Below are 11,891 nucleotides of genomic sequence, written 5' to 3'. Positions count from 1 at the left end.
CGCTCAAAACAGAAGATATTTTGAAAATGTTTTTCTGTCCATATTAGGAAGGCCAATGTGGCTCCATGTTGTTTTGGACACCACTGACTTCCATTAAAAGGGCAAAAACATCTTCAAAATATGTTATTTTGTGTCCCACAGATGAAAGAACGTCAGATTTGCAACAACAGTCAATTATAGGTTTCTTTAAAGCAGACGTGGTGGTGCTGTTTTGCTCAATTACACTGATATTTTGTTCTGGTCATAAAGCTAATTACAATAAACAACCCCTATACCTTGACAAACGCCTCTCTGTTAGATCTTTTCTATCACATTCTCATCATGCTCACACAAGCAACCGCTTGTGAGTTTATAAAGGAGGTGAACGCAATGAAAGTCTTCATACTGCAATTCTATACTGTAAGTACATGACATTAAAGCCTTTTAGTCACAGCTTTAGCCAAGATCTACAGATGGGCCAATTGTGTTGTCTAAAAAAGGCATAGTGTGGTACTCTACAGCCAGATTGCTTCAGACATGACCTGAGTAGCATCCTCTGGTTATACAGCTGCTCTCTTTTGATGACTATCTCTCTATTTGCCTATTAGAGAATGGCTGCTCTGTTCAAGTGTCCCAGTTCAGCTTGTACCCATGACATTGATGGGGAAAAGAAATTTAAAGATGCTTATATAATGGTGGTTGGTGAAACTCCTTGAGGATATGGCAGATGGAGTCTTCATAATTGGTGTTTATATAATTTGACTCTGCTGCCATTTCATTTGTTTGCCACATTTCATGTGTATTTTACTCTATGCTAATATTTTTTATCTAAAAAACGAGAGTGAAAAGTGGCTGTCACAATGTTCGTGTTTTCCCTTGTCTTATTTTACCTTGCTTTTAGATTTAGATTTTTGCCATCATTTAAGGCTCGCTTAAAGGTAATCTTTCAAAACAATTAACACTCATAAATGTAATTAGTCGGTCTTAAATTGAAAATCCATGATTCATACTTTGTTGTGAAGTGTAAGTTCACTTATTGCATTTAAATATTATCTTTAATCATTCAATAATTAATAAACCATTGATTATACATTAGTTTATACATTAATTATACATTAAAATGATCCAAAAAGTTTTTTGGCGGTTGCATGGGCATCTGTATACAGTTGCTAAGTTGTTTTGAGTGGTTGCCACATGGTTTCCAAGATGCTCTGGTGGTTGCCTTGTGGTTCCTTAGTTAAAGCATCCTCAGGTTTCTGTGATTTTTCAAAAAATCAGGCTCAGGTTCCTCCTTTATGATGTATTTGCCCTGGTTTTCACATGTTTGTTTGCTTTTTTGTTTATTATTTTTACATATAGTTGTTTATTTTTATTATATTTTATTTTTCACTATTCTTAGATTTAGATTCTAATCTTTGCAAATCTAATGCTCGCTTAAAGTTCATCTTAAAAAAAACACTGCTAATTAGTATGTATAGTAAATATTAAAATGAAAATCCATCTTTTATCATTTTATACTTTGACTATCATATTTAGTTATAATGTATAAGTACACTTATAGCATTTTAAAATATACATTTTTTGTATTGCATTTTATTTAACAAAAACAAATGTGAAAATACATTGCTTTTGTCAATTTTTGTGGTGTGTTTTCAAAGAGATGCACAGAAATGGAAAGTTGCACAACCCATAAAAGAATCTCTATCCTGAGGTGAAAGTGGACATCCGTTGAACACTAGGCTCTTGTGTGTGAAATATTGGCCCCTCTATGGAGCACAGGAAGTGGGTGAGGGCACACACACACACACACACAAACACAGCCTGCATCTCGAGGGCTATGCAGATAAACTGTTTCCAAGCTGCTCGGCTGTTCTGTTTTTACTGGGATCAAAACATCATTCAAGAAGCCGGTGCTTTCCAGGAGAGCTGTGTTAACCCCAGCTCTGTGTGAGCTCTCTTTCTTCATCCATCATGTCCAGTTCTTCACTATAACGATAACATAAATACAGCTACGTGTGGGTAGACAAAGTAAACATGCGCCAAATGAGAATAGTGTACTGTATTTTAACTACTATGTGACTTGCATGAATGTAGTGCAAAATTTTGATGCAGATTTGAGCTTGATGTTATGCAAAGCATGCAGAAATAATCACGCTTCGATGAAGTCACCATGGGCTAGTGTTCTTTTCTCATTTTAATGGGCTTATTCTGATTTGGTGTGAGAATGTTGATATTTTCTGCACTTATATAGTCACTTTTGCACTTAAAGCATGCTTAGTTTTTACTTTGAAGTTGAAATTTCACAAGCACAAAGTAGGGGTTGCCAAGGACTAAGATATTTTCAGAAAATATTTGACCCCAAAACAAAATTAACAATCACAGAATACTGTGTAATAAGTGTTTGTATATAGGATGAATTAAATCATTTTTGTTTCAGTTTGAGCTTGCTGTGTGGCGTGATCTCGTGTTTCCTCTTCATACAGCAGTCTAACACAAACAGCACACACACTGAGACGCTGTCTCCGCTTTTCACTTCTCATCGCACGACTCCTCACGGGGTGGCTGCTTTAAACAGAGATGAGAGGAGAGCATTTACCCGATGTTTGCTCTCAGGTTTGTGGCGAAAGAACGACAACTTGAGTGTGTTTGTTTAAACAACACTCCCGTTGGCTGATAGCCGATAATTTATAACGTATTTGTATGTGTGTGTACAGTTTTGCGTCATCATAGGTCTATTAAAAGTGGTGTTGTTTGGCCTCGAAACTATAGAAAAGAAAAAGGCGCCACACGAAATGAGAACTTAATTGACTGAAAAGTTTAAATTATATATAAACATTTGCCATAAATGAGGTGTGTTCATCTGTGGCAGCTGTAAAGTGCTGTCGACAGCTTATTAGCTTTTAAAAACCCCAGCCACAAACAGGCCTGAAATTGATGCTAGGCCTTTGCAATGTTTTTCTATTAAAGCAGGAAGTTAAGGAATAACAATCAAACGCAGTGAAAGAATAACAAACCAGCGCGAAAGTTGGATTCTCTCTTTGTCCTTACGCAGGGGGAAGTCGTGGCCTAATGGTTAGAGAGTCGGACTCCCAATCGAAAGGTTGTGGGTTCGAGTCCCGGGCCGGCAGGAATTGTGGGTGGGGGGGAGTGCATGTACAGTTCTCTCTCCACCTTCAATACCACGACTTAGGTGCCCTTGAGCAAGGCATTGAACCCCCAATTGCTCCCCGGGCGCCGCAGCATAAATGGCTGCCCACTGCTCCGGGTGTGTGTTCACTGCTCTGTGTGTGTGCATTTCGGATGGGTTAAATGCAGAGCACAAATTCTGAGTATGGGTCACCATACTTGGCTGAATGTCACTTCACTTTCACTTTTTTTTTTCAGACACGCACCGACCCATCCCCCTGCAGTACTTTGCATAAACTCATGGTCCAAGAGATCTGGAATAACATGCTACATAAACAAGCCTGAAGAGCTGAGGTGAAGACAGCCAGTCTCAGTTTTGCAGTCACCCAGAACCCCTCAATGCAGAGATGAATGAATAGAACAAGACCATAATGACAGGAAAGCTTTTGAACGCGGCCTTCTGCTGCAAATAAGACCCGTCTGGTCCAGAAATGTCATCTCTTGGAACCTTTAACGCTTGCGTGTTGATCTCTATGACTGTGAGAAGAGTTGACCACTGGCCTTTTACTTACAACAACACTGAAATGGCAGGAGAAAACATATTGCTCTAAACAAAACAATAGAGGGCTGCAGGCTTATCTGGATTTACTCTGTGTTATATTTGCTCTGTATTTGTAGTCATGTGACTAGTCGACTTCACATTTCCCACAAAAATACTGACAAAAAGAACAGCATCTCAGAGTGATGTTTACTGGTTTTTGATATGCTCTTTCCCACACAGTTTTATGTGACAAATTTGACCTGAACACTGAAAGTCAACTCCTCTGTTTAAGAATAAAAAGATGCTGTCATTTAAGAGCAGCTGTACTTTAGGAGGCATTGTTCAACCCAGCCAAACACTGTATTTTTGTAAACTTTGTAGTTTAAAAGAGAACTAAATATACATTTTTAAATATTGTAGATAAATTATATTGTAATTCATTCTTCCAAAATCCATAACTTTTACAGTTTAACTTTTGTCCTGTTAAATAAAATGTATGGTTACTTTCAATTAGCTAAATTCTTTTTACATAATTTTTTCTCTTAAAATATTATTGTTTCCCCACACAAAACCTGTGCATCATGACACTAACTTATCTGCAGTTAATTGACAGTGACTCGCCTAGCCAAGTTCATGTTTAATGCCATGCTTCATCAAGTTTCCCATCCCCTGACCTGCAGATGCTGCAGAGCCATTTCACGCCACAGTTATGGCTCGCCACCCTGCAGAGTCACAGCGGCCGTAACAGAACCGTCTCAGGGTTCAGCGGACAAAGCTGAGCACTTTTATGGCTTCATCATTACTGCTCAGTTACAGGGATTTTGCAATGGTGTATTAGATGTTGAAATGGTTCACAGTAAAATTACATTAGTCACAGAGCATCCATAGGTTTGCAAAGAGGGAGTATAATAACACTAAGTTTGAATTCATAATGCATTTTAAACATATTTACAATGCACTGAAAGCATAACATATCTACAGTGTTTACATACTTATGAAAATCAACCTGCAGATAATTTCAAGGCCTGGCTTCAGACTTGCACTTGCACTCTCAGACTTGCACTCTCAGACACTTGCACTTCCGCTAGTGACATCACTTGCAGTCTTTATTTTTTATTTTATTGATTTTTTTTTTACTTTTTGTTTGAATTTCCCAACATTTTATAACAGTAGCCAGGTGGCGAAGACAAGAAAAAATTTAAAAAATTAATAAATTCTGCAAATGACGTCGCTAGCGGAAGCACAAGTGTCTGAGAGTGCAAGTCTGAGAATGCAAGTCTCAGAGTGCAAGTGCAAGTCTGCAGCCAGACCCTTCTCGATGATTTAGGCTAGCTCTACACGTTAATAAAAATATATATGAATAAATTAATAAATACTATAATAATTAATAAACATTTATAAATAAAACTGAGATTTTATATATATATATATATATATATATATATATATATATATATATATATATATATATATATATATATATATATATATATATATATTAATAGCTGTATCTTTTCCATCTAATAAAAGCAGGTTTTATCAAAAAACACTTTTATTTTTGGCTTGACAAAGTCTTTTTTGAAAGTTTTAAAATGAATCATCAATGGAAGTATTAATTTTTTAACTCAAATGCATTTATATAACAGACTTATTTCTAAGTGAAAAAAGCAACTTTAGTCAAAACAAACATTGAATTTGTGTGTGAATTGTTTTGTTTTATTTTGTTTGAAAGCAAGTATTGTCAAAACAAACTTTGAATTTTGACTTGACAAAGTCTTGTTTGAAAGTTTCAAAAAGTGGTTTACAAATCTTAACCTGGATGGACGGATGGATAGATGGATGCTTGAGTCTGAACTTCAGAGAAAAGAGCAGACTGTATTTTCTGTAGCAGTGTTGCCAAATTGGACAGAATGAGTTCCGGACAAATCAGTGACTCATATGGCAATATCTTTCAGCCACACAACTGAATAACTCTTGGAAAAAAAGCTTCAGAACTTCAAGATTTCAAGATGTGGAAAATTAATCAAGATTTGTCTTTATTTCATTGCACGCTAAGAGTTTCTTCTTCTGTGGTATGTTTATCAGTGTTCAAAATGCCTGTCAGGGAAATAGTTTGTGTCTAGTTAAGAATAAAACCCTGGTCCAGTTGTTCAGTGTAATCTGAGGAAGGCTTGGGAATCTGATGTCAGTCTGTCCAGCTGTACTGACATGTCTGTGTCTCTGAACAGCTGCAGAAGGACTCTGCACCAGCAGACATTCCACACCGCTCACTCAGGCCACGCATATGATTTTATTGTGTCTGTACAGGACCGTGCATATTAGAAGTTCCTTGTCATGCCCCAGTTACAACAGTCCTCTTCCACTGATCCCAACTGGCCAAGTGCAGCCCAGAAATGCCTGAACAGTTCTAGTAAATGGTGTTTATCACTAGCTATAAATGTGTCATATTACAGACTCTTATGCTTTCTAGAACAATAGTTTCTGGCAAAATACAGTAGTTTCATATTTTATTGTTGTACCACATCTGAAATCCTGATTTATTGATATTATTTAATTGAATATGAATTATTGTTATTATTATTATTATTATTTGCTATATTATTTTTTTTATATATATAAAATGTTTTTGAGTATTATACACTACTGTTCAGTACTACTGTATCTTATTTGTAGCAAGGTTGCATTTAATTTAACAAAAATAATTAATTAACAAAATAAAAACACTAAAATTTTCCTTGACAGGCTAAAAACTCTCACTCTTTCTTTGGTTTGGGTGATGTTGCAGCAGGCGTATCGTGCAGCCCGTCTCATCCTGTCAAGTGTGGGATCTGGTCTAGAGATAAGGTTCCCCTCACAGATGGATGAGTTGAGATGAGAGGGATAGACTTTTGAAAATGAACCGGGTTTGAGTGCGGCTGTGCGCTCCAATAGTCATCACCTCTTCACCCCTGACTCCTCATCTGCCAGACGGAGTGAAGAGGGGGGCTCATCCCTGGAGCAGGGCCGCTTTGATCAGCCGAGCCAGGCAGAGGCGCTAAGCCACACAGCAGAAGGCCCTGTCTCTGCTTTCACAGGTGGAAGAGCAGGCTTTCATGGGAGCGCTCTCGTTACAGTGCGCTGAGGTTTTGTGGGGTTACAGCCTGGGATTGTGTTTGATGTTGGGCTGAGTGGAAGCTACAGTCGTCCTGTCTAAGCAGATGGACAAATGTGTGTCCTCCTGTATGAGGCACGCCACTTTACAGGAAACTACAGGCTTATAAGTAATCCTGCTATTGGAGGATGCAAAGATGAATAGTATTTTGGAGGAGATTTTGTTGGAGAAAAACTGTTTGTGGTGGACAATTCTGGCTCTGAAGTCTAATTGGAGTTTGCTCTGAAAAATATATGATGTGCACAAACCTGTGACATCATCTGCATTCTGTTTAATGCTCAGTTTACAACTAGTCTATTGTAATTTATTTTCTTTCCTTTTTTTTAAAGAAATTAATACTTTTATTTAAAAGTGACAGTGAAGATGTGAATAACTTTTTATTCATCAAAAAATGCAAAGGAAATGTATCATTGTTTCTATAAATACATTAAGCTGCACAAATGTTTTCAGTATTGATAATAGTAAGAAATGTTTCTTGAACACTAAATCGCCATATTAAAATGATTTCTGAAGGGTCATGTGAAAATTCAGACTTGTCATCACAGGAATAAGTTACACTTTAAAATATATTCAAATAGAAAGCAGTTATTTTAATTTGTAAAACTTACTGTATGTTTAATAAATTAAATGCACCCCTGGTGAGCATAAGAGACTTCTTTTAAAAATAATTAAATAAATTACCAACTCAAACTTTGGAAACTATTTAAAAAAACATTATAAATAAAATGTAATTGTATAGTAAGTAAATAAAAAAAGAGTTAATAATGAATATTCAAATAATGAAGTAAATTTGTGTAATGAATTAAACCTTCATATTCATCCGGAAAAAGGAGGCGGGAACCGGCGGACAATCAAACAAAGACTTTAATTACAAAACAAACACAAAACAGCGCACCAGCCCCTCACGGACGACTGGTGCGCTCAAATAAAAACCAAAACCCAACTAAAAGCCCAGGCCTGGTCCTCTCTCGTCCTTCACTGTCCTTCACTCCTTGTTCCCACGTCCCTCGGCCCCGCCCCACTCGCCACATACCCCCATTGCCCCTCGCAGGCCGGGGGGTACCCACGAGACTGCGCTCTACTCCCCCCCCTCCCTCCGGGGGGGACCGCTCACGGGGACCTGCGGGAACCTGGGGGTAGGACAGACGAGGTGAGAGAAAAGGAGATGGAAGGAGGAGCGACAGAGACGAGAGAGGGGAGAAAAAAAAATAAAAAATTTGGTTCCCCTGGCGAACGGCGCCGACTCCTCCGCTCCCTCACGGACGGCAGCCACCCCTCCATATCGTGGGCGGTCGGCAGTGAGCTCGGCCGTCCCCGGCAACTCGCTCCAGTCCACCGCCTCGAGCGTCCATGGCGGCATCCTCCTCGCCTGCTCTGTGGCACCGCGGATTCACCACAGCGGCGAGGGATCTTCAGCAGCGCGTCCCTCCTTCTCCCAGGCTTCGGCACCACTGTAACGAATTAACCTTACTAGTCATCGGCAAGAAGGAGACGGGAACCGGCGGACAATCAAATAACACTTTAATAATCACAAAATAAAACAAAACAGCGCACCAGCCCCTCACGGACGACTGGTGCGCATAAAATAAAACCAAAACCCAACTAAAAGCCCAGGCCTGGTCCTCTCTCGTCCTTCACTGTCGTCGCTCCAGTTTTATATCCTTCCATCTCCTACGTGGGACTCGAGACCGGCGGTGGGCCGCAGGTGCCACTGATTTGCCCAATCATTGCCGGCCTCCCTCCTTGTTCCCACGTCCCTCGGCCCCGCCCCACTTGCCACAATTTGGATTTTAGAAATAGTTCAACAATTATTGATAAAAGTGTATTTTTCTAGATATGATCACATTGTCATGGTATACACTACAGTATATTAATTTTTTTACATATATGTAAAAGTGTTATTGTACATTATAGCTCGTGTAATATATAATGTATTTATATGTATATATCTATGCTAATGTTTGATTTGTTTATAATTTTTGTATTTATATTCGATTTTAGTTAGTATTTGAAAAGAAAACAGTCATTGTAGAGTTGAATATATATATAAGCAATAAGGCATTTTTCTTCACACTGCTTTCTGCTTCATGCTGTAATTCATGAATTGTTTGCTTATTACTTTTATCTTATGCTGGTTTAATCATTTGTTTCACCACTTTGACAAGGCTTTCATAGGTGAGTTTTTGTGGCTAGAGCCAGACAGTCATGAGGCTCTCTCCCAGTCATCTGTTTCCTGTCAGACCTGCTCTCACTGTCAACCTGTCAACCTCTCTCTTCTTCTCCTTCTTCCATCTCTCCTCTCCTCCCTGCGGGTGTACTGGAATGGACCCCAGTGTACTATGAAAAACCTGGCTCACACTTGATTCCCTACGACCAGCCCAGCATCTTGAATCTATCAGTGCTGTCACATGAGCATGCTGCTTCAACACAGATCTCAGGATCGCATCCAAGTGCTGCCAGCAAACAATATATCTGCTCATTCTTAACCTTTACCAGCCATAAGGTTTCTCTCCTTAAAAGATGTCCCATCATGCATTGCAACAGAACCGTGTGAGCGTTTGCCAGCAATACAGTACGTTTCTATCACACATAGATGACTTTCAGTCACTCCTCCTCATTGCAGATAATTTTGGCTCTATAGAGAGATGCTGTCCTGTTCACAGATGGCTGAGAGTCCAGGCTGCTCGCCCACAGGCGCACCCGACACCCCTCAGAGACTGCTGAGGACCTCATATACCTGCGATATGCTCGGCAGGCCTTCAACAGAGAAGCGTTCCAGACTGAAACGGCTTGATTGGAGATGACAGCTTACTTTTCAAAGGCATGCCTGTTAATGACCAGATCTGAAGGTGTGCAAAACCAATATAATGCTTTGCTGGTTGGACAGATGGTAAATAGTTTTCAGGTAAAAGGTCATGTGATCTCGTGAAGTCTGCTTGATTTCAGGCCGCATTACTGAGTTGAAACTGTGTCTGTGGAAATGCACTGTATGAGAACACAGATCTAACGAACAGCTGGCAGACACATCAAGAGAGTGTGTGGATGATCAAAAATCATTTAAAAGAAGCTTTATGGGATTTCTTATATTTTTGCTCTAAATTATGTTTATCTGACTCAGTGCAAGCCATGAGAGAGTTTCTAAATGCTCCTTTGGGATATTTAAAGAGATCATATAATGAAAGGTTTAATTTTACGTGATCTTATGAAAAAGTGTGAGTTTGATGCACCATGAAAACAAAGTGGCTAAAAACAAAATTTAGAAAAAAAGAATGCAAAAAAAAAAATCCCATTTGAAAATAACACACACACACACAAAATGATGTAGGATGTCCTGAAAAAAATATCACTCAGAAAAAGTCAATGTAATGCAGCTATTTGCATACAGAAAACTAATTTCATACATTCACTTTGACTTAAAGGCACAGAAGCAAAAATGCCTGCTCAATTTGGTTTAGGAAGAGCTGGGAATATGGTCACGAAAAATTTTATTTAACTGTAGAAAATTAATTAAACAATCTGAGTGATTTCTTCCAATAAATCCTACACCATTCAGTGTAATTTTCAAATGGACAATTATTGCTCCTTGGTTTAAATTTTACATTTTCTTTATTCAAAAAAGTAACTTTGTTTTCATTGGTGCATCAAATTTATTGGTGCATCATTGATCAGTTTTGGTGGAAGTGACGAACTGCAAGCTTTGAATGAATATATCTTCTAATTCCAAATTTTGTCACTGTTTTGAAGCTCACTGGCGTATAGATAACCTTAAGATCAACATACTGATACTAACACCCAAAAAAACTTTCATCTTGATTTCATGGGGACTTTAAGAATATAATGGTTTAAATAACAATATAATGATTGTTTTTAATAACGGCAATATAGCACATACCACCATGAAATGTATGAAAACGTAAAAATGAATTATGACCGTTTTTGGTGCAGAAAAAGAGAAAAGAATTTGAATAGCACACATGGACTAACCTGAGTGCTGAGTTATATCGCATGTGTGTTTGTGGAAATAGGACTGTAGTTAGGAACATTTTAAGAATAGCTCATGATGAGAAATAAAGCTTACCACCAAACTTAATTTGTCATTATTCATTCAAATTACTATCATTATACTATTTAAACATGCTATTATACCATTACAGCCACTTTGCTAAATTGTGAAATAATTTTTAGTTCAATATATAAAGGCTTGTTTGTTGCATATTTTCTTTAGCCAATTGTAGTATTGTCAGAGTTGTTTAAAAATAGGGCTTAATTTAGTATTCTAGACGGAACCATTGATGGACTGAGTGAAAAAAAAACATCTGTTGTTTTCTTTTGTGTTAAAGGAAATCTCATTAAATCAGAGTTTGGCGAGAGAAAGGCCAACCTGGCCGAGCTCTTTCGGGAGCAGAGACTATTTCTCAGTTATTTTACCTTGCTGTTTGACCTGCTTTGAAACTGGTCCATTTGAGCTCTTGTTTTATTCTCAGCCATGTTTTAAGGCTTGGTCTCTGAAGGTCCCCGGTATTCTCTTGGGACAAATAACCTACTTGTATAAAAATAACCATCAGTCCAAAGGAATGTCCACATCAGTTCACTGTCTCAGGCATGCTTTTGAAAGATTGTGAAATGCTTAATTGCTGGTAGGAAAAGTTGTGTTAATATATTATAATGCAGTGTTGCCAAAAAGCTGACTCAAATCTCTATCTAGCCAAGTTTAGTTGTCCTTCTGTGGTGAGAGAGTATTTGAGAAGATTTATGTTACAGTTCTTTATCCCCTACAGTTACGCTGGGCTAATATAATCGATCCAGCAGATGGTGGCAAATATTATATTAAATCTTCTAAAGATCATTAAGCAGAATGTAATACAGTCAGATTACAAGTTCGGGTAAATGCCGTTTGCCGTTTTTATTTTATTTATTTATTTTAGTTTTATTTCTGTTACTTTTAGTGATTCTCATTACTGTGATTACTGTGAATTTATTTTCTCTTATTTATATTTCATGTTTTTATTTTTTCTTTATCACAGTAATGCAAATGGGTTTTTTTTACAGGATGGTAATGAGATCTTAAGAGGAAACGATTTTAATCGTCATGAA

Source organism: Carassius carassius, chromosome 31 (assembly GCF_963082965.1).
Source record: "Carassius carassius chromosome 31, fCarCar2.1, whole genome shotgun sequence".
NCBI classification, from domain to species: Eukaryota; Metazoa; Chordata; class Actinopteri; order Cypriniformes; family Cyprinidae; genus Carassius; species Carassius carassius.
This window is presented reverse-complemented; position numbering follows the sequence as displayed.